The sequence below is a fragment of the Ictalurus punctatus genome, chromosome 19 (assembly GCF_001660625.3).
Source record: "Ictalurus punctatus breed USDA103 chromosome 19, Coco_2.0, whole genome shotgun sequence".
NCBI classification, from domain to species: domain Eukaryota; kingdom Metazoa; phylum Chordata; class Actinopteri; order Siluriformes; family Ictaluridae; genus Ictalurus; species Ictalurus punctatus.
The window spans coordinates 2,043,039-2,069,143 of NC_030434.2; the positions used below are offsets into that span (position 1 = coordinate 2,043,039).

General features: G+C 41.3%; 1 long non-coding RNA gene and 1 other non-coding gene across 3 annotated transcripts in view; one reads left to right on the forward strand and one right to left on the reverse strand.

Annotated features, from left to right (window-relative positions):
* Window positions 1-10,285, reverse strand: part of LOC128635452 (uncharacterized) — a 40,761-nt gene extending 30,476 nt beyond the window's left edge. Inside the window, exon 1 of one of the 2 annotated variants that reach the window (XR_008398426.1) lies at window positions 10,173-10,285. This is a non-coding gene — a long non-coding RNA (uncharacterized LOC128635452). The remainder of the gene's footprint in view (window positions 1-10,172) is intronic. The other variant, XR_008398427.1, reaches the window with a different exon arrangement.
* LOC124629271 (U5 spliceosomal RNA) lies at window positions 1,462-1,577 on the forward strand. The gene has a single exon (XR_006984211.1). It is a non-coding gene; the product is annotated as a U5 spliceosomal RNA (small nuclear RNA).
* Window positions 10,286-26,105: the final 15,820 nt, after the last annotated feature.

A 26,105-nucleotide genomic window follows, 5' to 3' on the forward strand; every position in this document is an offset into this window, starting at 1 on the left:
TCCCAAAGAAACAGGGACGACTGTGGAGCCATTGGATTTTAAGGATTCGGCCTCTAGGGTAATGGGTTACTGTAAAATTAGTGATAGAGATGATCGATGCAGGAATGAGTTTGTGATGCCAAAATGGAGATTTTAACTGTAGCCTCTCTAAATGTGAGGGGCATTAGACAGCCTCGGAAAAGGGCGGCAGTGTATTTAAGCTTAAAGGCTGTACATTTTGATTTGATCTTTTTACAGGAGTGCCACCTGTGTTCAGAGGGGGAGGAGAAGGAGTTTTCAAAAGGGGTGGGAGATGGGGTAGGAATTCTATTTAAAACGTTCGGCTGGGTGGTAGATTAGATTACTTCGGTGGTCCCGAGAAGGGTGTCGTTCATGGATGGGAAGTGGAGGGGGAGAAATTCATATAGGGGTATATGCTCATTGCAGAGGAGAGCAAAGAAAGGGGTTTTACCTTTTGTTGGAGCCTCTACTCTGCACTAATAGATTGCTATTAGTCGGGGGAGACTTTAATGTGGATTTAGAGGCGGCGGGGGGGGTTGGCCCAGACGATGATGGGAACAGGCTTGGTTGACATGTACAGGGTGGTCGAGCCACAGGCTCCGGGTCACACCTGGAGGAATTCAAGGGGTGACGCCTCTTTGCTCGACTTCCTGTTCGTAGGGGATGGGGCGATAGTGCAGTCATTCCTGCAGGAGTCCTTGTGGGCCTCCGATCACTGCCTGATTGTTGGATGCATCCAAACAGAAGGGAGGAATAGAGGAAAAAGGTACATGGAGAATGAATGGAGGCATCCTGCAAGAGCCAACCTTTGTAGAGGTCTTCCACCAACTGTATGTAGGATGGCGGTGCTTAAGGATGTTGTTCGACATGCAGATGGAGTGGTGGGAGGCAATAAAGAAGCTGAAAAAGTTGTCATACTATTTCCATGGTGGGGACAGAGGCAAAACAGTAGAGGGAAAGGGCCAGGCAGTGGTCCAGGCAGTCACAAAGGGCCAGGCAAGACGGAGATCAGGGACGGCTCAGGGACGCTAGTGAAGCCCTACAGGCTCACTACAAGGCTGAGGCCCGTAGCTACTTGGTCCAGGCAGGAAGGCAAGCGACCGAACAAGACAAGCGCCCAACGTGCCATTTCTTCAGTAGAGGGAAAGCTGGGTGTGGCCAGGGCCTTCTATGGAGACGTCATCAAAAGAAGGGAGTCGAGTGAAGACCTTGCAGCAGGTTTTTAGACGCTATTACCGGCCGGCTACTGGAAGCGAGCGCAGTCGAGTTGGAGGGACGAGTTTCCCTGGAGGAGGTAGAAAGCAGCTACAAAAACTACAGCCCACATCCAGCTCTAGACCAATCCTACATTTGTAGCCATCAAGGCTGTGCAGGTGTAAGGGGCCGGCGCAAGCCAACCTACCCTAGACCGGCTTTCTAGGCCTCCGATGGAGTTTCGGAGGCCTGGGTTAACTTCATGTATAGCTCGGGTTTCTCTTCATTCACGCATAAATCTTTTGCCTTTTACTAAAGAGTTTCATGGAGAGGAACACTGGGGGTTTCAGCTTATTTTTGTGGGCCTTGCTTTCAGCATAGCTGTACTTGTCGTAGGGTGGTTTCATATAAGAGAGCTGGGGTTACACTTTGGAACACAAGATCTGTTGAGGGTGGAGTCTGACTGCTCAATCCTACCTGCAGCTGATCCTTTCCCAGCTCAAGGTAATGCCTACCATCGCAGCTCTGAAGCTGTGCTGGTGGTGCATTTCAGGCCAGAGGACATAACAGGTTATTGCATTTCTGCCTTTTGGCCAAGTTTCTTGTCCTGCTGGGCATGTTCTCAATGCCTGTTTCAGCTATATATGGCTTACAATACTTCTTTGGCTGGGTTCTTTGATGTGACCATTTGCTAGCTCAAGGATTGCTCCACCTTTTTCCAAGATTTAATGAGCAGAAGTGCCATCAGGCCTTGAGTGGAAGGGAGCTAATTGCTCCGTTTGTCTTAGCCAAGTGCCTTTGGTAAGACAAATGTACAATCCTTTTATCAAAGAAAAGAACATTGTGTTGTTTTTGGCACGGTACAACTCAAATTAAGAAAGGCAAGAAATGCCTTAGCGCATTTGGCATGTGGAATGGCAAAGATGATTCATTGTTAAATTTAAAAAAGAGACACCACTGGTGACCTGATTTGTCTGCCAGGAAGCTTTGCTATTGGACCCAACAGGGGCTTTCTGCATTTTCCTGGGCAACAAACTTACTGCCGAAGATGTGGTCTGGGCACATTAAGGCGGACTGCAGAGGCACTCAGTGCCAGCTCTGTGGCTCGTATAGAGTGTATATATATAAAAAAAAAGCATAATTAAAAACTACAGAGTATACTCTTGATATTATTATAAGTGTGTACCGAGTTCAAAAAATCCTGTGGTAATCTGTGTCCCATTGTGCTCCTCTGCACAACACTTAAGTCAGCATCTAGACACGTTGTGTGCATACATGTGCAAGTTAGAGATCCCTCTATGGTATGGAGTTTTGGGGCCTCATGGTAACTTAAAGAGAAAGAAAAAATTAAGGCAACATCTAGACTGGAGTAATAAATAAGTGGAGAAAACCCTGCCTAAGACTTAGGGTGGAGAGATTTTCCACAACCTATTTGGTGACCCCGACATGGTGGAGAAGAAAGCCAGTAGGGTTTCCCTGCTTTGGGCTAACCAAGAGCTGACTGCACAAACAAGCTGCCACTAATGAAGGTAAGCATTTTTGCTTTTAAATTGTTTGTGTGGATCACTGAAGATCAGCCTGTGGTGGTAAGAACACTCTTAAGGCTTCTCCAAAAATAACTAAATTAAGGAGGAGTTTTGGATCTCAAAAAGTGTAACTGCATGAAAAAAAATATATGTATGCTGTTGTTAATATGAAGTATTTGGTAACCAGTGAGACTGCATCCTGCTGTTTTAGTGGATATGGAGAAACTAGGCAGAGGTGAGTGGATAGTACCGTGTATTGTGATTATTAGTAAAGGTACAGAGGGGAAAAAAGGATAAGAGTACAGAAACAAGAAGAATGAGCGTGCAAAGCCCTGCTAGAATTGTTGTGTAGTTTACAGTGAGCTTGTGAGCTGCTGTGCTAGAGGAAACGAGGAGAGAATCTAGACAGAGTTAAACAAGTAGCACTAAGATTTCTGTAAGCAGGTCACATAGGAGACGTGTAGCGAGTAGATAAGTGAAATAATAAGGGGCGTACTTCTTGCGAGTCTTGCAAGTAAAATTTATTTATATAGCACGTTTCACACAGCAAAGCTGACCAAAGTGCTGAACAGAGTAAGGAAAGTAAAATAGAAACAGAATTAGATCAAATATAAGCAGACAATAAACAAAATGTATTAAAAATTTGATCAAAAAGCCTGGCAGAAGAGATGTTTTAAGCCTATTTTTAAAAGTGGTAATAGAAGGTGCAAGGCGGATGTCCAGTGGCAGTTGATTCCATAGACAGGGGGCAGCAAAAGTTCTATACCCCTTTGTTTTTAACCAGGATCGAGGGACATGCAAAAGAAACCTATCAGAAGATCTTAGACATCTGTTTGATGAATGTGGTTTAAGAAGATCCACAAGATAGGAAGGAGATTGATTATTAAGAGTTTTAAAAACAAACATCAGAACCTTAAAGTGAATCCTAAAACAGACCGGGAGCCAGTGAAGCGATGCTAAAATTGGGGTGACACAATCAAACTTCTTTGCCCTGGTCAACAGCCTTGCAACTGCATTCTGAACCATTGAAGACAAGCCAGAGATGACTGAGGAAGACCCAAGTATAATGAATTACAGTAATCTAAGCGAGAAGTAATAAAAGCATGAATAACCTTCTCCAAATCCTGGAAAGACAAAAATGTTTTGAGTTTCGAAATAATCCGTAGTTAATAAAAACTAGTCTTAACGACCAAATTTATCTGCTTGGTTAAGCATAATTCTGAGTCCAGAATGAAGCCAAGGTTCCGAACCTGGGAAGAAATTGAGGGAAAGTGATTATGGAGCTCGTTAATGAGACCATCTTTCAATCTCAGGGGGCCAAAAACAATTATTTCAGTTTTGTCTTCATTAAGTCGGAGGAAATTTGTCAACCATTTTTTAATGTCATCCAGACAGTCCAACAATGGCTGAATGGAGTCACCAGCTTTCGAAGGAATGTACAACTGGGTATCATCAGCATATAAATGAAAAGAGACATTGGGTGCCCTAATAATATTCCCCAACGGCCGTATATATAAATTAAGAAGTGGGCCCAGAATGGAGCCTTGAGGAACACCATTAATAATAGGACTAGAAGAGCAGCAGAAATTACCCAACGCTACCGAGAAAGACCTGTCCTTAAGATATGAGCTGAGCCATTGTAGGGCAGTGCCCTTGATACCAAACAGATGCTCTAAGCACCAGAGAAGTATGTAATGGCCCACAGTATCAAAGGCAGCTGTAAGATCTTGTAGCATCAACATAATACTTTTTCCAGCATCCACTGTGAGTAAAATGTCATTGGACACTTAAAGCAAACTATTCAGCAGTATAAAGCAGTGAAACCAGATTGTAAAGGTTAAAATAACATAGCTGAGTTTAAAAACAGGAGCAATTGAGATTGTACTACTTTCTCAAGCAGCTTTGACAAACAGTAGCTTAGAGACAGGCCGATAATTAAGGCAACCTTCATCCAAACCCTGTTTCTTAAGCAAAGGTTGAATAGCATGCTTAAAACAATTTGGGACCACCCCTGCATCCAAAGAAGAATTTATCAACACTTGGATACTGGGGCCAATTTCAGAAAAGGTTGCTTTCATAAGCACAGCGGGAACGATATTTTCATCTGGTTAACCAGATCACACAGTTCCTTTAGAGAAACGTGTTCAAATTGATCAAATGAAACCGGTAAAGCCAGTGAATTCAGGGACAGGTCTGAGAACTGTGAAGTGAAGGAAGAACGAATGGTAATTACTTAATCAGCAAAAAACTTCACAAAGTTCAGCCGAGGGTTCCCCATGGAATTGGCAACTCGGATTAATAATTGAATTTATCGTGGTGAATAAGATCTTTGGTCTATGACAGTGTGTAGCAATTAAGTCAGAGAAATACCTAGACCCAGCTGACTTTGCTGCACTCAAACTTAAACAATCTTTAAAAATCTGGAAGGACACAGTAATAAGATTTCCGATTTGGTTGCTTCAGCTTAAAAGGGGCAATGGAGTTTAAAATATTGGAGCAAAATGTGTAAAATAAGGCAATCAAATCAGGGCCAGAAGAAGACTCTGCAGCACTCAGGATAGATGTTTCAACAGCATTAGCTAGAAAACTTTCACTAAACTGAGAGGCAGTGAGTGAATTAATACGAGAATAATATCCTGAAGGCCTAGTCATGATGGCGACTCGAACACAACACACTGCACCTCAAACGACGAGTAACTCCCAACAGAAACTCTGAATGTTCAGTGACTTATTAAAAACCATAGCAACCCCACCGCCCTTACCAGAAGGCCTTGGAGTAGTAATAAAACAGTTCGGTGGACAGAGTTCCTCGAAGACGGAATTTATTTATTGTGTCTCTAATAAAATGTTCTTTTTGCTGATTAAGATATTTATTTTCTCCTCATTTTGCCTCATTGTATGCTTTTATGTTTATTTATTGTTTAAATAAGTGTGACAGAGCTCCCTAAATAAGCAGACAAAGTGTGATTGATGAGATCTAGAAGTTAGTTCTGGAGACAGGATGGATGAGCCAGTGTGTGCAAGAGGGCTCTGTGCGTGTGTGAGAGAGAGAGAGAGAGAGACGCTGGTGTGAGCAAGTGTGTGTGTGTTCCAGAATGAGTGCATGTGAATTTTGAAAAGTGAAAATTATTCATGGAAAGTTGGAAAATACTAGAACAAGAAATATTCCAAGATATTGGTTTTGTAAATTGTTTAGTCATTCTCCTGGTTGTGCCATCATGAAACAGAAAGGGAGAATAAGCTTTTGTTGAGAACTTAATGAGTAAGGCACTCAAGAGAAAGCCTTAATTTATGGGATATAAATTATCCACACTCTGTTATAACTCGTAAGCATAGAGATAAAAAGAAAAGAAAAAAAAATCTAGGTCAACTAAAGAAGAGCTGTTAACGTCTGTTTAAATATTTTTGTATACAAGGAAATCTTAGCCCAGATTTCTGTATTATATTATAAATTCTTTATTCTAATAATTTGAGATACTGGATTTTTTTATTTCTATAAACTGTAAGCTTTAATCAAGATTAAAACAAGACATTTTGTTTGAAATATTTCCTTTTATGTGGAATGAATCTAGAATGTATAAGTTCCCCTTTTTGAAGTAAATTACTGGAAAAATTTGACTTGTCCCCGATATTCAAATTTGAGATGCACCTGTATCTTGCCCAGTCATTATATCAGTCACATATTATTGAATACAATTAAAATAAGCCATCTTTCAAATGTACGAGATCTACTAAATATAATTTGGTAAATAATTATATTTAAATATAAAAGTATCACCACACCGGCAGATTTACTGCTAGGACAAGAAAGGAAAATATTGTTTCCCCATTGATTTTCCCCCAAAGATTAAGATGTGTTTTTTGCACAAAATTTTTGTAGGTAAAAACAGATTAAAAAAAAAAAAAAAAAAAAAAAAAAAAAAAAAAAACACAACAGCTTTACATTTCCCACAGTCTCTAATACCCCTGACATTATAGAAAAAGACAAAGTAAGCGCTGAACAGAAATAAAAATAACCACTCGTAAGCCTGCATTTAAGGTTGGTTGTAAACTTTGTTTAGCTAATTAAGGGTGTATGCCCACAACATTAACTGTACCAGTCTTCGGTCATCAATATTTAACAGTGCAATGAACAAGAAACATTTTTGAACAGTTCAACAGAACAACTGTGTATAAAAGCTCTGTTACTGTCTTTTGGCTTGGTAAAAGAAGAGTTACAATTTGGAGGTGTATTAAAATTGGTAACTGTGGTAGTAATCCGTTTAAGGTCAGAGATTGTTCTTAACTACAATATTGCTTGGGGCATGGTTGGTATCATTTTTATCCATATTTCATGGTGAACAATGTGGTGATATAAATATCATATAGGTTTAGGAAATAACATTCACAATATACATTGCAATATGTGCCCTTTCTTCACACACACACCCTGGATTGCATGGGTGACATTTTTCCTTTTGATCCTTATACACTATATATTTCAAAGAGGCTCAGGGATATAAGAGGGTATGCCTGGTTGAATACATTATGCTACTATGTCAGACGTTGGGCAACATTCTTGTAAGTTACATTTGTCTCTGTTAATAAGTATGCCGCCTTTTGTGATTGTTTAATAAATTCATTTGCCATTTCTATCTCTAAATATTCAGTGGTTCTTCCGTAAGAAAGTATGTTACACATTAAAAGCGACCTCTGACAAGTTAATATAAAAGGCTAATACAACTTGCAAGAAACCTCTGACAAGTAAATAGAAATTGCCTAGGCTTGCATGTCGATATAAACCTCCGAGCTAACAAAATAATTGTTTATTATAGGCTATATAAAAGCCTGAGTCTTTTATATGAGAATGTCTTTTTATAATGAAAGCTTGGCATGAAATTGTTTGACTAAATATAATCAGAACTATTATACTGGGGTATTATACTTCTAGCAGTAACTAGAAAATTATTAATTAGAGTCAGATAATTAATTAAATGAGTCAGATATCTAAATTATAAAGTGAAAACACGCATTTAACCATCGGCTGCACTTATTTCCATCTTTGGTTATAGGAGAGCAGTGGGCTAAGTAATAAACCCTTTATATTTTAGACCTACGGAGGATCGATGCCAGCTACTATATTGATGATCATCTTCACTCCAGCAAAGAATGCCACCTAGCTCTGCTTGAGAATTGGATTGTCACTCTGCGGCCTCTGTTCGGTTCCTTTGGTCCTAGAGGATTAACTATGTATACATCCTTTGTCAGTCTGGCCTTTTCTTCTGGAATGTTGGCTTCGCATATTTCTATCATATGTTGCTTAAATGTTATCATCTGCCCTTTCTTGAATTCCAGAAATACAACAATTCCACCTACAACAATATTGTTCAGCATTATTCAGTAGGTTTTCTAATTCCTTTATGTACATGTCTCACAGCTTTCATATCAGCTTTTAGGTCACTGACTTCTTTAAAGACAAATTCAATTGAACGTTTTACGGTATCAATATTCAGTAGTGTTCTTGACAATTTCCTCCAGACTAGATCATTAGAAGACTCACTATATTGATTTGAATTTCAAGTAGTGTACATAAGTTCCTTTTAGGTCCATTTCAATTCTAGGCTCATCAATGGCATGTCAACTGTTCACCCTCTGTGCCTGGATAAGAGTGATCCATCTCAACAGCCTTTACCATATCCTCCATATAAAACATTAGCTGTTGCTGAGTGGTTCTCTATGTTTTAGAGGTGGAAACCCACTTTAACCATGCTGCAGTAGACTAATCCATGATAGTAACAGGCATTTCACTAGTTGATTAGAAAATGAAATTACACAGCTTGCGCCATGATTTAGTACAGTAAAAAAAATTTGGACATAAAAGCTTTGAAGTAGTGATGTGATTTGTGAGCAGTACAAAAAGTACAGTATGGTACCCATATGAAAACAGTGTAGCAGTATATTTGTAGTGTAGTCAAAAGTAAGGTCAAGGGAGGGGGTGGCTAAGTGTTGTACAGCCTGATGGCTGTTGGCACAAAGGAACATCTGAAGCCAGGTACACAATATGGCACTGCACAACTTTCCTTTTCTGACACCTGCTCATCACTGAAGAAGAGAGCCAGTATTTACGTCTTTGCAAAAAGATATTCACACATTTTGTGAACTGGCTAAAGCACGTATGCACTTTTGCAAAATGTAAGGTCTTTGAATTAGCCACAGCAACAAGTACTTCTTTAAAGCTAAATTCTTAAAGTTCTCATTTTAAACAGTAGTCTCTTTGGTCAATATGTTAAAACAACGATGCAATAATGGGGCACTTTGCTATTTCAATAAGAGGTTACGAATACTTATATGCATATATATGCCAGGTGCAAAATAAAGGCAATAGACTATCAATCAGTGGATTATAATTAGCATATTTCCAGGGAAGAGAGAAAGAAAAACAATGCTTTTTAATATAGAAAGAATTCATTAAGTTATTACACTGAAAAAATTTAATAGATCACTTAGAATATACAGTGGGGGAAAAAAGTAATGGATGCATCAACTTTTTTTTTCCAGTAAATATATTTCCAATGAGGCTCTTCACATGAAATTTTCACCAGAAAAAGTAGCTAAAAAAATGAGTGAGAAATGTTTTGGTAAACAAAATAAAAACTGAAATCAAAGATACCACCTTTGTGGCAATACTTGTGGGTGCGACAACAGACGCTTCAAACTTTGCAAAGCTGTCAACAGTTTGGAGGTACGTTACCAAGGAGGGCATGGCAGAAGAAAGATTTGTGGGGTTGTTGTGAGCACTGACCAATCAGCCGTTACTTTAGCAGAACATATTTTTGCTGCCATAGCAGGGATGGGATGCAGTTCTGAGCTTGTCTGCCAAACATATGATGGCGTGGAAGTCACATCCAGTGAACTAAATGGCTTGCAGGCAAAAGTTCAGGAACAACACCCCTGTGCAAGTTTTGTGCATTGCTGTGGTCATGTTCTCAATTTGGTGCTTTCACAAGCTTGCAGCACCCTGATAGACTGCAAGGTGTCCCCACCTCAATTTGAACGACCTAGCCTCCAAAGTGCACTCAGGCCTTGGATAACATCATGAAGAGGCGATTTCCCAAAGCTGCACCTACACGATAGAACTATACATCTTGTTTTTTCAACACTGCCAAAGAGAAACACGAATCCTTGATAGAGCTCTTTGACAACATAGTGCAACAACGACCCATTGGACTGGGATGAAAAATACATTCGGTCAGCTGGGGATTTTCAAGATCCCAAATTTATTATTCTTTTGGAGCTTTCTGATGTTTTTTCCCCCCTCATACAGGGGGAAATGAAGAAAACAGCTGAGCACTTTCAAAACCAACAAGGAGCATCTTGACTCTTCAAAGAGGAACAAAGGTGCTGACAAAATGGAACAATAACATCTTTTTAATTTTAGACACCATTGATTTACATATGAAGAGGCTTTCCTACCTTGAAAAATTGGACTTTTCTAAATTTGTGGAGTATGATAAGACCTTTCCAGACACTGCATTCATCTCTTTGAAAGAAACATATGCATGTTTTTTTACTACGATGTCCTTTTGTGCCGCAAGCTGAAAGTATTAAATGCATCTCATTAACTTGCAAAGAGACACATCTACTATCTACTGTGTTTAGTTATGTCATGTGAAAAATGGGGTGGGTTGCATCACAGCATACCTGGTTATAGAGGTCACCGCTCGCCACTGAAACACACACACACACACACACACACACACACACACACACAATAGTCTCGTGTCAAAAACAAACACCACACGGCATCAATGATCAATCTATTTTCCAGTTTAGTGGTGTTTAAATAAAGATTGAATGAGTTGTCAGAGGCTTAGTAGTGGTGACTGAGGTCATGTGACCATGTTGTAGTTTATTTATAGCCTACATTTAGCTTTTTACTTCTCCTGATTGTATTTAGGCTTCAAACATCATGGAAATTGTATTAATTTGTGAAGATTATCTTGATGAAAAATAAATACGTAAACTTTTGCTGGTCACAGAATCCATTTTCTTTATTAATCCAAAAGCCAATGCAAAAATACTATTAGCTTTTTTCGGGAACCAGGGTGATGCTAACTTTCAGGTTCGCCTACAAAAATGTGTCCTACCAGCAGCACTCTATTAAATACAATGTATTAGTTTAATTTTTGTATTTTTCTTTTATTTCAGTTTATTTATTTTTGCAGTATAACGATTGTAACAATGGGTACATTTTGAAAATCCTCTGTATATATTGTTTGTGAATGTTGTTCTGCAAGAAAAATAAAAAACTATTAAATACATCATATACCCAACCATTCTGAATGTAGACAGCTAGCTATGATAACAACTGGCTTGTAATAACAATAAGCCACAATAAATTAAATATAACTAAAACTATTTTATACTACTACATGTGTCTTTAGGTATAGGCAGCAATAACAGGATCCCGATTAGCGAAGGGCTAATTTGTGGTAGCCAACATTCAGTGGAGTCAGCTAGCTTAGCTGTGGTAGCTAGCTAGTGCTTAGCACAGTTTCTGTACTAGTTAACTTATAAATTCACATTTGTACACAAATTGCAAAGACACCATTTAGCTAACTGTTTATATAAGAGTGTCTAATGGACTAAATGAGACCTATTATTTTTAATAACTACCGTTTACACTCGGTACTCCCATACTCCAAGAGCGTTAGCATTGCTACAAACAAAGCATGTAAATGCTAACCTTTAACTCGCAATTCTCTGAAAACGACCATAGAAAGTCACAATTACCTCTATTTTTTGCCTCCTTGTCAGAAACAGTCTTCTATAGGTGTTTATAATCCATAAATATTTAAGATACACGTGTAGTATCTGCTCTTATCCATGTACTATTTTTACAGGACTGCTCTGTGTGGACTCGGTTGCAGAATAAAAAGCTTGGTTATAAATAAATGCGCAAGCAGTGTTTTCATAAATGTAAGACGCGTGTTTAAGGAAGCGTTTGGCTCAGTTTGTGCATTTTGAAAAACTTGGGGGCCTGTATGGGTTAAAATGGTGTGTTTGAACAAAGAAATCTTTTACAAAATAGAGACAAATAAAACCCTCAAAACGTAAAGGGGCATTAGCAACGCAGAACTAACCAGGGGGCAAATTTCACTAGTTGTATTTAGACACGCATTTTATATACACTTACTGTCCACTTTATTGGAAACACCTGCATATTCATACAATTATCTAGATCAGCCAATTATGTAGCAGTTGTGCAAGCCATAATGTCATGTAAATACAAGTCAAGAACTTCTCTGATCAGTGACTAAGTATTGTGGCATGATCGTTTGTGTCACATGGGTAGGTCTGTGTATTTCAGAAACTGCTCATCTTCTGGGAAGCTCTAATTTGCTTGACAAAAAACACAGAGTTGATGATAGAAATCTGAGAAAATTCACCAGATAGGTTCAAGTTACCAGGAAATAGTTAATTCAAATAAGCACACGTACAATCACTCTCACATATCATACTGGCCACCCCTTTTCAAAAGTGTGACTAAGAGTTGCGCCAAAAGCTGGCCTTAAGTATTCTGCCTGGCAGGTGCAAGCAATTTAGGTTAATCAGCCTGGAGAATTCTGGGCAACTGAGTTCTCCTGGACATCTGCCCTCTGCTGTCTGATGGCACAGCCTCTTATAGACGTCATCATATGAAAAAGTACAATGTAGTAAACAGATAAGAGCAGATAAAGAACTAAATCTTAGTAAAAAAAACAAAAATACAAATAAGCATAGTGAACACCTAACATTATTGAATGACTGATCAATAGAATGAAAGAAGAAACACTTCATTATGAGATTATCATATGATCAAAGTATAATGTAGTAAACAGATAAGAGCAGATACTACACTAAAGCTTAGTCAATCAACCATTAAACATAGTAAATACTAGAGTTGGGGTACTCAATCCAGGACTCAGACTCAAGTCCGGACTCGAGTCCAGTTATGAACAAACTCACACTTGTCATGCACTCAAGTTAATTTGTACTTGAACTTGACACAGACGCGGACATTTTGGACTGTGAATTTTTTCTGAGTACAGTCGAGTCCATGTCATGTGTAACATGAAAAGAAAGATAAAAAAAATAAAAAATTACAGCATAAAATTAAGATGGCAAGAAATTACGGAATGTCTCCCTGCCTGACCAGGGGGCTTTCTCTTCGCACACACTTGAAATACGTTCGCAAAAAGACGCCTCATCATGTGAGTAGAGAATTGAGTTCTCTTTAGCGGTTTCTTATGCTTGGACGGTCAAATAAATACACACACATCATGCAGGTCTGGCAGAGTATTCATGCAAACACTGTCAATTATGACTTAAGTGAATGTAAACAGTTGGGGGGGAAATCAGAGGTGTGTCAATACAGGATATTAGGTTACAAGAACAGAGCTGTGTTCAGAAATGAGTTTGTAAAACTCATAAAAAATAAAAAGCCCCTTTTTGAGTTTTCCCAGGCCAGCCTTCCATCTCCTCATTTCAGGTCCATGTCACATGGTAATTGGCCAAACACTCCTGTTTGCACTAGCTATCAAAGCTATTATAGTTTTGGAGGCCTGGTCCAACTTCACATATAGCACAGATTTCTCTTAATTTATGCACTTTTTTTTTTTTTTAACCTTTTACTAAGGTTACCTTTTCTATGGTGAGTTATATTGCTAAGTTCAACTTTTTTGTTGGCTTTGCTGTTGCAAAGCTGTATGTGTTTTATGCTTTAACATTAGCAATTGAATGGGTTTTGCTTTTGAACACAGCACCAAACAATCCTTTGTTTTTGCATGTCAGGCTTCAGGCGGACTCTGCTGTAGGAGTTTTTTGGAGTGGAGTCTGGTTGCTCAACTCTCTGTGCTTTGTTTTGCAAAATGATGATTCCGTCAACTGTGTCACATTGGATTATTTGGTGAATTATGTTGGGTATATTTTCAACACCCATTTCAACCATACAATGCTTACAGGATGTTTTTTTACACTCTGGGTTTGTTGATTTAACCTTCTTCCAGCTTAAAGATTGCTCCACCATTTTTTCAAGGTATGGTAATTCGTATTAACCATTATGTTGAAGAAAGAGACATTGTACTGTTTTGGAAAGTTACTGTTTGGAAATTAAAAATCTGTGCTAGAAATGTCTTCATTCTTTTGGTATGGAATGGTAAAAGAAGATTTGTTATTAAATTAAAAAATGCCCCACTGATGACTTGATCTACCTATCGAGGAGTTTTGCCATTGGACCCAACCGAGTCCTTTTGTAATTTCCTGCGCATATTGAAGAAGGTGTGGTGTAAATTGGCACATTAAGGCAGATTGCAAAGCCCCTCATTGCCGACTCTGCGGTTCATCAAACCAACAGACAGGAGTGTGCCCTGTCCCCAAGGCTTGCAGTTTGTGAGGAAGCAGAGGGCACCTCTTTAGAGACTGCTCTTTGAGACAGAATCATTTGCCAATTTATTCAAGGATGGAGAGACATTGGGGAGCTCCTACATCAAAACACGTTCCTTCAGTTCTATCAGCAAAGGAGAACAGACCTCCCACTGATGATATACAAGTGCCGGGTATCTCAGACACACCAGAGGCAGCAGATAAACCTACTATTCACAGCAACAATATCAGGAACAGAAGAAGGGCCTACAGGTAAGCCTGCTTCACAGTTCAGGATTTCCAAGGTGGGCTTCCACTTGGAAGGTTGTGCCGAGCATGAGAACTTAAATGAGGCTGCTTCACAGGACAAGGATGTAACCAGACTGCCATGCTTGCACAGTCCCATAATAACCTCAGAGTGATAGTCTCCGAAGTCTGCATTCCTGCAGTTCAGGAGCCTGACAGTGCAGCAAATGCTAAGGATATCAGGCAGATGGTCTTGGCAGAGGAAAATAAATTCCTTGAACCTGAATTACCTTTCACAATCCTGTTTGGGAGTCAGGGGGTATGCCAATGGGAATGGAGGGGGTATGTCAATGGGAATGGAGACTGTTTCACTGTTAATGACAGCAGATATGCAATCTCCTGTAGACAGGTCAGACAGTCCTTTTCCAGGAGAGGTGGAAACTGCAGAGTAGGCAGCAGTAGCTCAAAAATGCCCACTGGACATTCACTGGACTATGGAGTGAAAAAGCCAATAAGACAAGTCCAAATAACACCAGGCACACACAGCATTGCCTTCCACTGTCAGACATACAGTAATATGAAAAGAAAGAAAAAAAAGTACACCCAATAGAAATGGTTGTACTTGGTTTTGTTTTATACATATTTGACAAGCAAACATTTGATCTTCTTTGAAACAGTACCTATTAATGAAGTTGATGCACTCTATCAAATGACACACAAAATTGACACTTTGTAGTAATTTTCACAATTTAAAAAAACAAACAAACAAACAAAAAAAAAAACCCTGATCAGTCATATGGAAAAAGTAAGTACATCCATACATTTATCACACATTCAAATACATAAAAATTTAAATCAGGTGTTCAAGATTGGGTGCCAGTGATTAGAAGCTGCTTAGGGAGTGCAGATGGAACCTTATTTATGGAGTCTTATTTATACCTCTCTTATATATAGTGTCTGGTGTTCCCTTTATTATTGAGGTGTTTGGTATTTTCATGGCAAGATCTAAAGAGTTCTGTAAGGTGTTCACAAACAAGATTGTGGGTGAGTCTCACAAGGGATTTAAAAACATCCCCATTTAAAAAAAAATATATATATATATGTATTATTTCCCTGTAAGGAAAATCATTTACAAATGGGGCAGAATTCAAACAACTGCCAATTCATTCAGAATTGGCCATCCCAGCAAAGTCAGCCAAAGAGCAGATCATCTGATGCAAAAAGAATTTTCCAGAAAACCCCAAATTTCATCACAGGCTCTGCTAAGTCTCCCAACTGTTGGTGTCAAAGTGCATACTTCTACAATTAGAAAGAGATTACACAACTTTGACCTGCATGGGAGACACACCAGGAACAAGCATTTGCTGTCTAAAAAAAGAACAGAGCAAGACTACAGGTTGCCAATGAGCATATAGGCAAAGACCAGGCCTTTGGGAATAAGGTGCTCTGGACAGATGAATCCAAGATGTTTGGTGGCAACCAAAGGCAGCTTTTCAGGAGAAGCACAGTGGTGGAAATGTTATGGTTTGCGGTTGCTATGCTACATGCAAGAAAACCTTCAAACATCTTTCAACTGAAAGAATATTGCTTGCAAGAGTGGTAAAAAAAAAAAATTCCATTAAGCTGATGTCAGAGACTGGTGGACAATTATACAAAATTCCTGCAAGAAGTTATTTCTGCTAAAGCGGGCAATATTAATTTCTGAGGCCAAGGGTGTACTTACTTTTTCCACAGAAGAATATCATAGCTATTGATTGAAAAAGCTATTTTATTTTACTATTTTATGTACTTATTTTTTCACATGACTGTAAATGCTGATGGTCTAGAGAACATTCAGGGGTAAAAGACTGTCATCTCTCCATACCCGTTGGTAGGGTGGGATGAGGAATTCAGGAAAGCATATCTGCGTATGAATATTTATGTACATATGTGTGCATACACATCCATAACTACAGTGGTGCTTGAAATAATTTTCTATATATCTTCAAAAATATGAACTAAAACATCAGATTTTCACACAAATCCTAAAAGTTGACAGAGAACAAATGAGACAAAAATATTATTCTTGTATATTATTCTATAATTTATTTATTGAGGAAAATGATCCAATATTACATATGTGACTGGCAAAAGTATGCAAACCTCTTGGGTTAGCAGTTGATTTGAAGGTGAAATTAGAGTCAGGTGTTTTCAATCAATGGAATGACAATCAGGTGTGAGTGAGCACCCTGTTTTATGTAAAGAAAAGGGATCTATTGGAATCTGATGTGTGGCAGCGATGTTTGTGGAAGCGCATGAACAAAGGAGCATGGCATGAACAAAGGATATTTCTGAGGACCTCAGAAAAATCTCAGGTTGTCTCAGGTTGTTGATGCTCATCAGGCTAGAAAAGTTACAAAAACATCTCTAAAGATTTTGGACTACACCAATCCACAGTCAGACAGATTATGTACAAATAAAGGAAAGTCAAGGCCATTGTTACCCTCTCTAGGAGTGGGGGCCAACAAAGATCACTCCAAGAGAAAGAATTGTAATAGTCTGCAAGGTCACAAAGGAACCCAGGAAACATCTAAGCACCTAAAGGCCTCTTTCACATTGGCTAATGTTAATGTTCATAAGATAAGATAAGATATGCTAAACTTTATTGATCCTACATTGGGGAAATTCCCTCATTTCAACAACTCAGTTACACAGAAAACAGATCAGAAAGAATATGCATTAAATAGGAATAGAATTGGGGAAAAAATGTCTAAATTATATATACAATAGGGATAGAAATGTACATAAATGGATAAATGGATTATTGCACAGTTAACATTAGAGGGTGAGCAACAAATAATAATGAATAAATGTTCATATTGCATTATTATTGTGAATGTATAGGTTGATGATGCAAAACAGCTAATAGTGCTACATTATGTTGTTTTTTGTATTAAAGAGTCTGACCACTGTAAGGATAAAGGACTGGTGGTAGACCAGGACAGAGCTAGCCCTCTTAACCAGTTTGTTAAGACGTTTAATGTCCCTCTCTGTGCTCCCAACTCCCCAGGAAACTACTCCATAGAAGATAGCAGATGTTACCACAGAGTCATAGAAAGATTTTAGCAGGGTCCTGCACACACCAAAAGACCTCAGACTCCTCAGCAGGTGGAGACAATTTGGGAGGAGTTCTTCAGGGCCCTGGAGCATGTCTGCTTTACCAACAGATTGGTGCTCCTGGGTGGGGACTTCACTGTTTCCCTAGATAGAGCCGTGGCAACAGCGGGGGGTCTGGAGCTACGGACGCTCTGCAACGCTTTCCACCTTGTTGATGCCAACAGAGTGGCAGGACCAAGCGGGCTGAGTTTCATGTGGAGCAACTCCCAAGGATTTCGGTCTAGGCTTAACTACCTGTTCGTTCCCAGAGGGCAGGAGGTGAGGGAGTTTGTAAATCGTCCGACATGGGCCTTTGACCACAACGTTGTTGGGGTCACGGTGGTCCTAAGCGAGCAGAGCAGAGGCTGGAATTTTTGGTGGCTCAACGCAAGCCTGCTGCAGGATAAGGCCTTTTGCGAGGCTTTCTGTGCAGCTTTTTAACTATGGCAAGCCATGAGGGTAGGGAGGTCCACTTGGGGTGATTGGTGGGAAGGGGTGAAGGCTGTAGTGTTTTGTAGGGAATGGGCAAAGGAGAAAGCCAGGGGTGAGCGGGAAAACATCCAGGCTGCCTCAGAGGAGTTGCAAAACCTGGGCTCAAAGCACGCATCAGGGAAGTCCAGTGGAACCAGTTTGTGGAGACGAAGGTCCAGATTCATGGGTTTTTTGAGAGGCAGGCCAAAGCCTTTGCTATAATGGCAGGGGCGCATGGGATGGTAGAGGGGGAGCGCCCATCCAGGTATTTCTTTCAGGCAGTACAGGTAAGCCAGAAGAAGTCTCGTATCGAAGGATTGCTGCATAGAGGCAGGGTAGTGAAAGCCACCACTGCAGATTTTTACGAGACACTTTTTTGCAGCAGGGGCCAGGAAGGGGAAGAGGAAGACAGTATGCTACAAAACCTCATTACTAAGCTCCCTGAAAGAGAGCGCAAGAGTCTGGAAGCAGACTTTTCACTCCAAGAGATTGAGGAGGCCATTTTTCATTGAAACATGGTTCAGCACCAGGGCTAGATGGGTTGCCAGTGGAGGTTTACTCTGCCTTTTGGGAAATAATAGGCCAGACTTGCTGGCAGTATATTGGGAATGGGTAGAGCAGGGACTTCTCACCCCCTCATTGAGCATGGGGTGCATTTCCCTGCTGTATAAGAAGGGTGATCAGACCGATCTGGCAAATTGTCATCCTATTATACTCCTTATGGCAAATTACAAAATTCTGGCAAAGGCCATCACTTTGAGGGTGGAAAAAGTGATGAGTCTCATCTTGCACCCGGACCGGACACCCCAAGTGCTTGGGGTGGCTACCCAGTATGCCCAGATAGAATAAAGATTTTAGATATTAATTTCTTCCATTCAGCCAGCAGTGCCAGGTGTGCTGAAGAAGGTACAGCAGCGCTTGCCCTATGGGAAACAAGAAGGCTATCAATCAGTGGCTGAGCTCATGTCATAAAAATGGACAGCTTGTCCAGGCTGATCCATACAGCCAATGTTTTTCCATGTCCACCTGTGGGGAGTGTTAGAAAGATCAGTCTTTAATTATATCTGGGAGGGAGGGCAGAGCTGGTGCAGAGAACTCTAATGTACCAGCCGATAGCAAAAGTGGGAAGGGGGGTTCCTAACCTCCTCTGGAAAATGGTGGCTATGCTGATAGCATTCCATGCAGAGCTGGTTAACCATCCTTTGAATCACCTTGCTTCATGCTTTGCCAGGTACTGGCTGGGCTTCCCCTTGAGGAGCCTAGCTCTTCTAGAGCGTTTAAGCCCATGGACGTTCGAAAGACCATGGCACTATAAGCACATGGCGCAGGTCTTGGACAGAACCCAGGGTGCCTCAAAGTTGGCCTGGTATGAGCCAGCCAGGAGAGCTACAGCAGGCGAATTGATCCCATCCGGTGGAACTTCACCCCTCAGTGGACAGCAGATACTGGCCATATAGGAAAAAAGGTAAGCAGACACCTGTTTTATTCAAAGCTCTGCTGTAGTGAACCTGTTGTCTGGGAGGGAGAGGCCCTGGGGAGGGGGGAGGGGCCGGTCCCCTCTGCACAAGCCTAGAGGTACCTCAAAGATAAATAATTGGATAAAATAACTGAAACCTCTGGGAGAGCAGTGGATGGGAGAAGTCAAATAAATTAAGTTTGGGCCTCTGGTAAAAAAGAACCAGATGACTATGTGAATGTTTTTAATGTGTACGTCTGTGGTAATGAATAAGTGAATAAGAAATTCCTGTAATACCGCTGTTGAGACGAGGGTTTGGAACCCCCTCAACAGGGCTGCTTGGAGACAGGAAGCGTGAGGCCTCACTCCCTTGAATACAGCTGCCAGGGTAAGGCAGGGCTTCATGGTGAGGGAAAATATCCTGGGCCCAGGTCTGGGTATTTGCTGAAAAGGGGTAAGAGCAATAAGAGCCAACCCTTTTTGTGAAACCAGACCCAGTGTGTGTATGAGTGTGATGTGTGTGCATAGCAGATGAATGTGTGTGTAAATAAACAAATAAATACCTAACAGAGTGGATATAATATTAGATTATTGGGCAAATGGTGAAGACATGAAAACATATTAGATAGTAGAAATAACATGAGTAATGTGTAAAAGGTGTGGTCATTCTTTTGGAAGGTTATGTGGATAATTAGTGAATATTGTTGAGCCCCTAGGAAACAGGCAGTGCTGAGAGGCAGAGGGGAGGAGAGACCTACCATACCTCTACGCACCGGAAAAGAGAAAAAAAGAGCGTGAGAATCATAAAAAACAGACAAAAAGGGAAAAAGGTAAGGGGAGTAAATATTTATAATTACGAACACCAGTCATATGAGCATTGAAGAAGGCTTAGAGGAAATTCACATTATAGTCAGTTCAGACAACACTGTAGTATAATTATTATTGCTATTGCTAGGAGTTGATCGGTTAGTCTATCGGCAGATGAGGTGTGGGTCACGAGGTACAGCCTCAGGAAAATATCTAATTGATATATTTTGGTGATAAGCCACATCATAAGTAACCTAGGAGTAACTAGGGAGTAGGCATGATTCATAGAGTATGGAGTCTCCAATAGAGATAATAATAAGAAAACATAAAAATGAAAAGTATATAAGGCATTGTTGCAAGAAATGGCATGACAGGACAGCTGGAGAGTTGCAATGGCCAACAGAGAAAACATTTGATGAACGGATGTGCCAAAAAATTATGCAGTGGTTAGCTTGCTAGAATGAAAAGAAAAAGGGAGATAAAGCCAAGGCCAGGCTAGAGAAAAAGGAGGAGATAGTGGGGTGGTTTGAGCTAGAAGGAAGGACAGATAGGAAAAGGAAAGAACAAGCAAGGAAAGAACAGGAGAAGAAACGGCAGGAGGATGCTAAGGAAATGGAAGTTAAGGAACACAAAGCGAAACTGAAGGAAGCTGAGGGGGAGAGTGAAAACTCAGAAAAGGATAGGGGAAAAGGGACAGCGCCACCATACGGGATGCAGCAGGGACCCAGCATCCCACCGCCATACAACATGCAGTATACTCCCCGACCACCTCCACGCACGGTGGGAATATACCCATCACTGTCAAGGCGACATACCACACATCGAAGGATGGGAACCTGCTAGGATGAAATTGCATGGAACATTTGATGGGATGTGCAGGCCACTAGACGTAGAAGCTAGGGGAGACGATGTCTACATCTCACAGAGACAGAGAAGTACACTCTGTACCCGGTATGAACACAAGCACTGAGGACAAAGAGGTGCAAGCATACTGGGAAGAGGCACATCGGTTCCAACATACTACCACCCCCATATGGGAAACAACCAGCAGGATGGCTCTTCTGGAGTGTGTATGCCAAGAAAAGGATGGGGAGCTACAAAGACAGGAAGGAAACAGAAAAAGGAAAAAGACACTCAAAAAAGAAGCGACGGTAAATCCCCCTCCCAAAATAAGCGAAGGGTTGAAAGATGCGGCAAATGGACAACAAGAACCACACAGGCAGATCATAATTGTAAGAACTAATGATGCAAATACACAAACAGAACAACTGGACTCACAAGTCACCAGAGGCCAGATCGTTCACATGGAAGGGGATGTGACAATAACTGCACCGAGAAACAAGGAAGAGGAATGGTTGAAGACAAGACTAGGGAATCTGGAGGGTTTGGTAAGGAAAAAGGAAGAGAATTCCACCAAGTGAGAGAATTGGCCAGAAGTGCATGCGAGGCTGCTGCGGAAAGTCACAATGTAGGTCACGCACAATTGGATAGTATGCAATTAACAGATGGACCACGCCATAAAAGATCAGACGGAATTATTAGAGCTAACTAGACAAAGGTTGCGTGAACTAGAAGGGAAGGAGACCTCAGTGGAGGAGGAAGATGAAATATTGGAAAGAGGGGAAGCTGATATGGATTTTACTAATTTAAATGATGTAAATGCCCAACACAATTTGAGAAGTGGCTCTGGCCAATATGAGACGATGGCATTACGTGACCGAAATTCACGCCAAGCTCCAATTCGATTTACAAATGAGGGCACTAGCAAGAGATCTCCTTCAAGAACCATGCAGAAAGGGAAAAAGAATGGGAACCCTGCCACCTTTTAACCACTGATGATGAAGGGTAAGGCAGTGCAATATGTACCATGGACCTTTATGGACTTAACAGGCTTGGTACAGAAACTTCCAAATCTGTGCGATGGAGGTCAAAGGTGGATAATCAAGTTTGAGGGGAAAACAATAGGACAACTGTTGGCCATTGGAGACATAAAAGCCATATTGTGTCAGACTGTGGGCAAAAGTCAAACTGAAGAAATAATGGAGATGGCCGACTTGAAGAAAGAGATGGATGACCCCAGATGTGATCCAATGCCGTTTGGCCTGAGGAGGAATATTGTGTGGGGAGCAATACGAAAAATGTATCCCACAAAGTTAGATCCAGGACAGCTAGAAACTATCAAACTGAAAGAGGAAGAAAATATAATGAAATTTGTGCAAGAGTTTCAGGACAAATGGAGAGACGAGACAGGAGGCAAATGGGACGAGTCCTCTGCCAGTGCAGGACTCTTCAGGATGATGCTAAAGAAGGCCCTACCTGAGGACGTACAAGAAAAATTAGAAGGCGTAGTGGGACTGAATACAATGGAATGGAGCTCATTCATAGCACATGTAACACATCATGTAGGTCAGTACAGGAAAAACAAAAAAGGAAACTAAAGAAGTAGCCGAGGCATTGATGACCCAACTGTACAAGGCACAACTGGGAGAGATAGTAAGAGCAAAGCAAGAAGAGAAAGAAAAGAAGAAGGAGAGTGCCAAACAAGCTGCGCTGATGGTGACACCACAAGCCACGGCACCTCAGGAACATTCAATAGTGGCCACTGTCCCAGTGGCAGGACCGACACAAGCACAAGAAACATATGCTCCTGTACAGATACCTGCAATGCAGCTGGCACCTGTTGAATACCTGTATGCAGGAAGGCCCTAAGCCCCACAGAATTACAGATTCCAAAGACTGATGCCTCAGCAAAGGCAGAGGGTTCTTTTGTGGAGGTCCAATGCAAGGACCTACCTGACGGAGCATGTCTGCTGAAGGATGTTGGACATGTGGAGACCCAAATCACCTCAGGAGAAATTGTCCACAGGCAATGGCCAGGTACACATGGGGAGATCAAGTGGATAGGGCTGAGAGGAGAGGTCAGACCCTAGGGCCACAAGCCATGGGACAGGGACGAGGGAACCAATGGATGGAACAATGATGGCAGCCCCCAGTGCCTCCTGGAGGGTCGATGTTTGGCCCCAGTGGAGGGCCAAACCCACAACAGTGTTGAAGAGGCCTAGAGAACTCAGAGGGGGAACTGATGCAGTACGTCACCACACTGCACCCGGAACAAGGCCAACAGTACTGGTGTCGGTCTGGAAGGGATTAAAGGTACCTTTCATAATTGATACAGGGGCTACTTATTCAAGCATTGGAAGGAAGTCTCACAGCTCCCCCTTACCCATAAAGCGATTCAAACTATGGGCTTCTCGGGAAAAATACAGACTTTATGCTTTACAGAGCCTCAGGAACTTACACTCGATGGTGTTACTATACAGACACCCCTGCTATATTCTCCAGGGGCACCAGTGAACATACTAGGCCAAGATGCACTGTGTAAACTAGGGGCAAAAATACAATGTGACCTGACTGGGCTGTGGGTTACCTTTCCGACGCCCATAGCTACACAGTACTTGCTCTTCCAAGAACAAGACACGGCCCCACCAGTTACTGACAAAATGTACTGGTTGGAAGTGGAGGACATGGAGAAATCAAAATTATGCGAGAAGTTTGAAGAATGGAAACTCTGGCTGAAGTGTATATGTGCCCGGACTGCCATGAAACACCAACTCCATTACACTGTACAATCAAGTATGACAAGGGAGGACAGGATGAGGAGTTTGCCCAGTTGTAGGAAGAACTCAAAGAAGGATGTAAAGTAGCAGTAAAGACTTTGGATGTAATAAGTGGGCCCCAAGGGATAGCAGCCATGGTACAACTGCCAGAAAGACTGAAAAATTGGTACCAGGTGGAGGATGCAGTCCCCCATGTCTCTCTTATGTTCGCAAATAAGTTTGAACCTAAAATTTTAGGACCAATGGTTAAGTAGGCTAGGGAAGTGAGGGAATGGAAACCAATTGAGAACCCATACTTACACAGGTCACCTGATGGGCAGTTCATACGAATCTCTGTAACAGCAGGAGACCCAATGGTAGCAACATGCGTTATGATTTATAAGGTAGCTGCAGGGCAAAAGCAGATGGTAATGGTAGAGGAAGGAAAAGATCCAGATGAGGAAGAACTGCTAAGAAAAGTGTCAGAAAAGTTATGGACAAAACACCCAACAGATCTAGGGTTAGTTGAATCAGGAGTGCTAGCAAACAAAGTGGTATACAGTAATTGATCTGTGCTCTGCATTTTTTAGTGTACCTCTCCACCCAGATTCATAACATCTATTTGTGTTCACTTATGCTGGAAAACAAAACAGATGTACAAGACTTCCCCAGGGATATTGTGAAAGCCCCTCTATATTCAACCATGTTCTAGCCCATGACCTTGACACTCTGAATTGTCGTAGTACATTGTTACAATACGTGGTAGACCTCTTACTCTGTAGCCCGACCAAAGAACAATGTCAGGAAGACTCGGTAAAGGTGTTAACTATGCTAGCCGAAAACGGCCACAAAGTGAGTAAAGAAAAACTCCAGTTTTGTAAACCTAAAGTAGAGTACTTGGCATGTGTCCTAGAAGGGGCAAGCCGCAAAATTTCGCCTAAGCACGTGGAAGCCATTAGGAAAGCACCCCAACTGCAAACCATACGACAAATGCATTCTTAGGAATGGCAGGTTTTAGCCGACCATAGTCTGTGACTTTGCGCTAATAGTTCAACCTCTCCATGATTTAATCAAAAAGTGCAGACCAAACACAGCCAAATGCTCCTCTTACCTGGACCCCTGAGGCGTTAGCTGCATTTGAATCACTCAAAGCCACATTGATGTCAGCATCTGCATTGGCAAACCCTGATTATGGTAAACCCTTTCACTTGTATATTTCAGAAAAATGGGGCTTTGCATCTGCTGTATTGACACAACAGCAACAAGGTGTAGGTAAACAACCTATAGCGTACTACAGTACCGCATTGGATAACGTTGAGAAGGGAATGCCACCATGTTATTGCGTCTTGGCAGCTGCTGCATTTGCATATCAAAAGGCATCCTCCATTATGATGGGGCATCCTGTCACACTGTACACAACACATGCATTGCATGCATTATTGACCAGTCAATCTTCTGCTATTACCAACTCACGATGCATAGGGTACGATGTCATTCTGTCGGCCCCAGAGTTAACCATAGAAATGTGTAACACAGTAAACCCCGCTGACAAAATGGTTACTCCACAAGACGAGTTGCCCCATGAATGCCTGTCTGAATCAGAAAAATTCCTAAAAGTGCGAGCCAACTTGGAGAATCAGCCTTTGTCAAACGCACAACATGTGTTCTTTGTAGATGGGTCGTGCTTTCGTGCTGATGCAGGGAATAAAGCTGGGTTTGCTGTCGTAGAGGCTAGGGTGGATCCTCTTTCGTTTAAAACAGTAATGGAGGTCTCTTTACCCCAACCCTGCTCAGCACAATTGGTAGAAATAAGGGCTCTGACTGCTGCGTGTGAACGAGGAAGTGGTAAAAGCTGTACAATTTATACTGATTCAGCATATGCATATGGAGTATGTCATATATTTGGGCCTATATGGGCACAGAGAGGATTTCAGAGGGCAGATGGGTCCACAATTACTCATGGAGCAGCTATATCAGATTTGTTGTATACTATGACCTTGCCAGCCGACCTAGCGATCGTGAAATGTCAGGCTCACAAGACTGTTGGTAATTTTGTTACTAGGGCTAACACGGCAACAGATGAGGCAGCAAAGAAAGCTGCTTTAGGAACATCACCAATGATGACCTTGATAAACCCTGGGGAGTAAGAGGTCCGACACCCGCAAGAGGATAATGTGGAAATACAAAAAGAGGCCAGTGAGGCAGAAATAGCTAAATGGATATCTAGAGGAGCAAAGAAAGAACGAGGCACAGGGCTGTGGCGGAGTGTAGAAGGCTTGTGTGTGGCCAGAC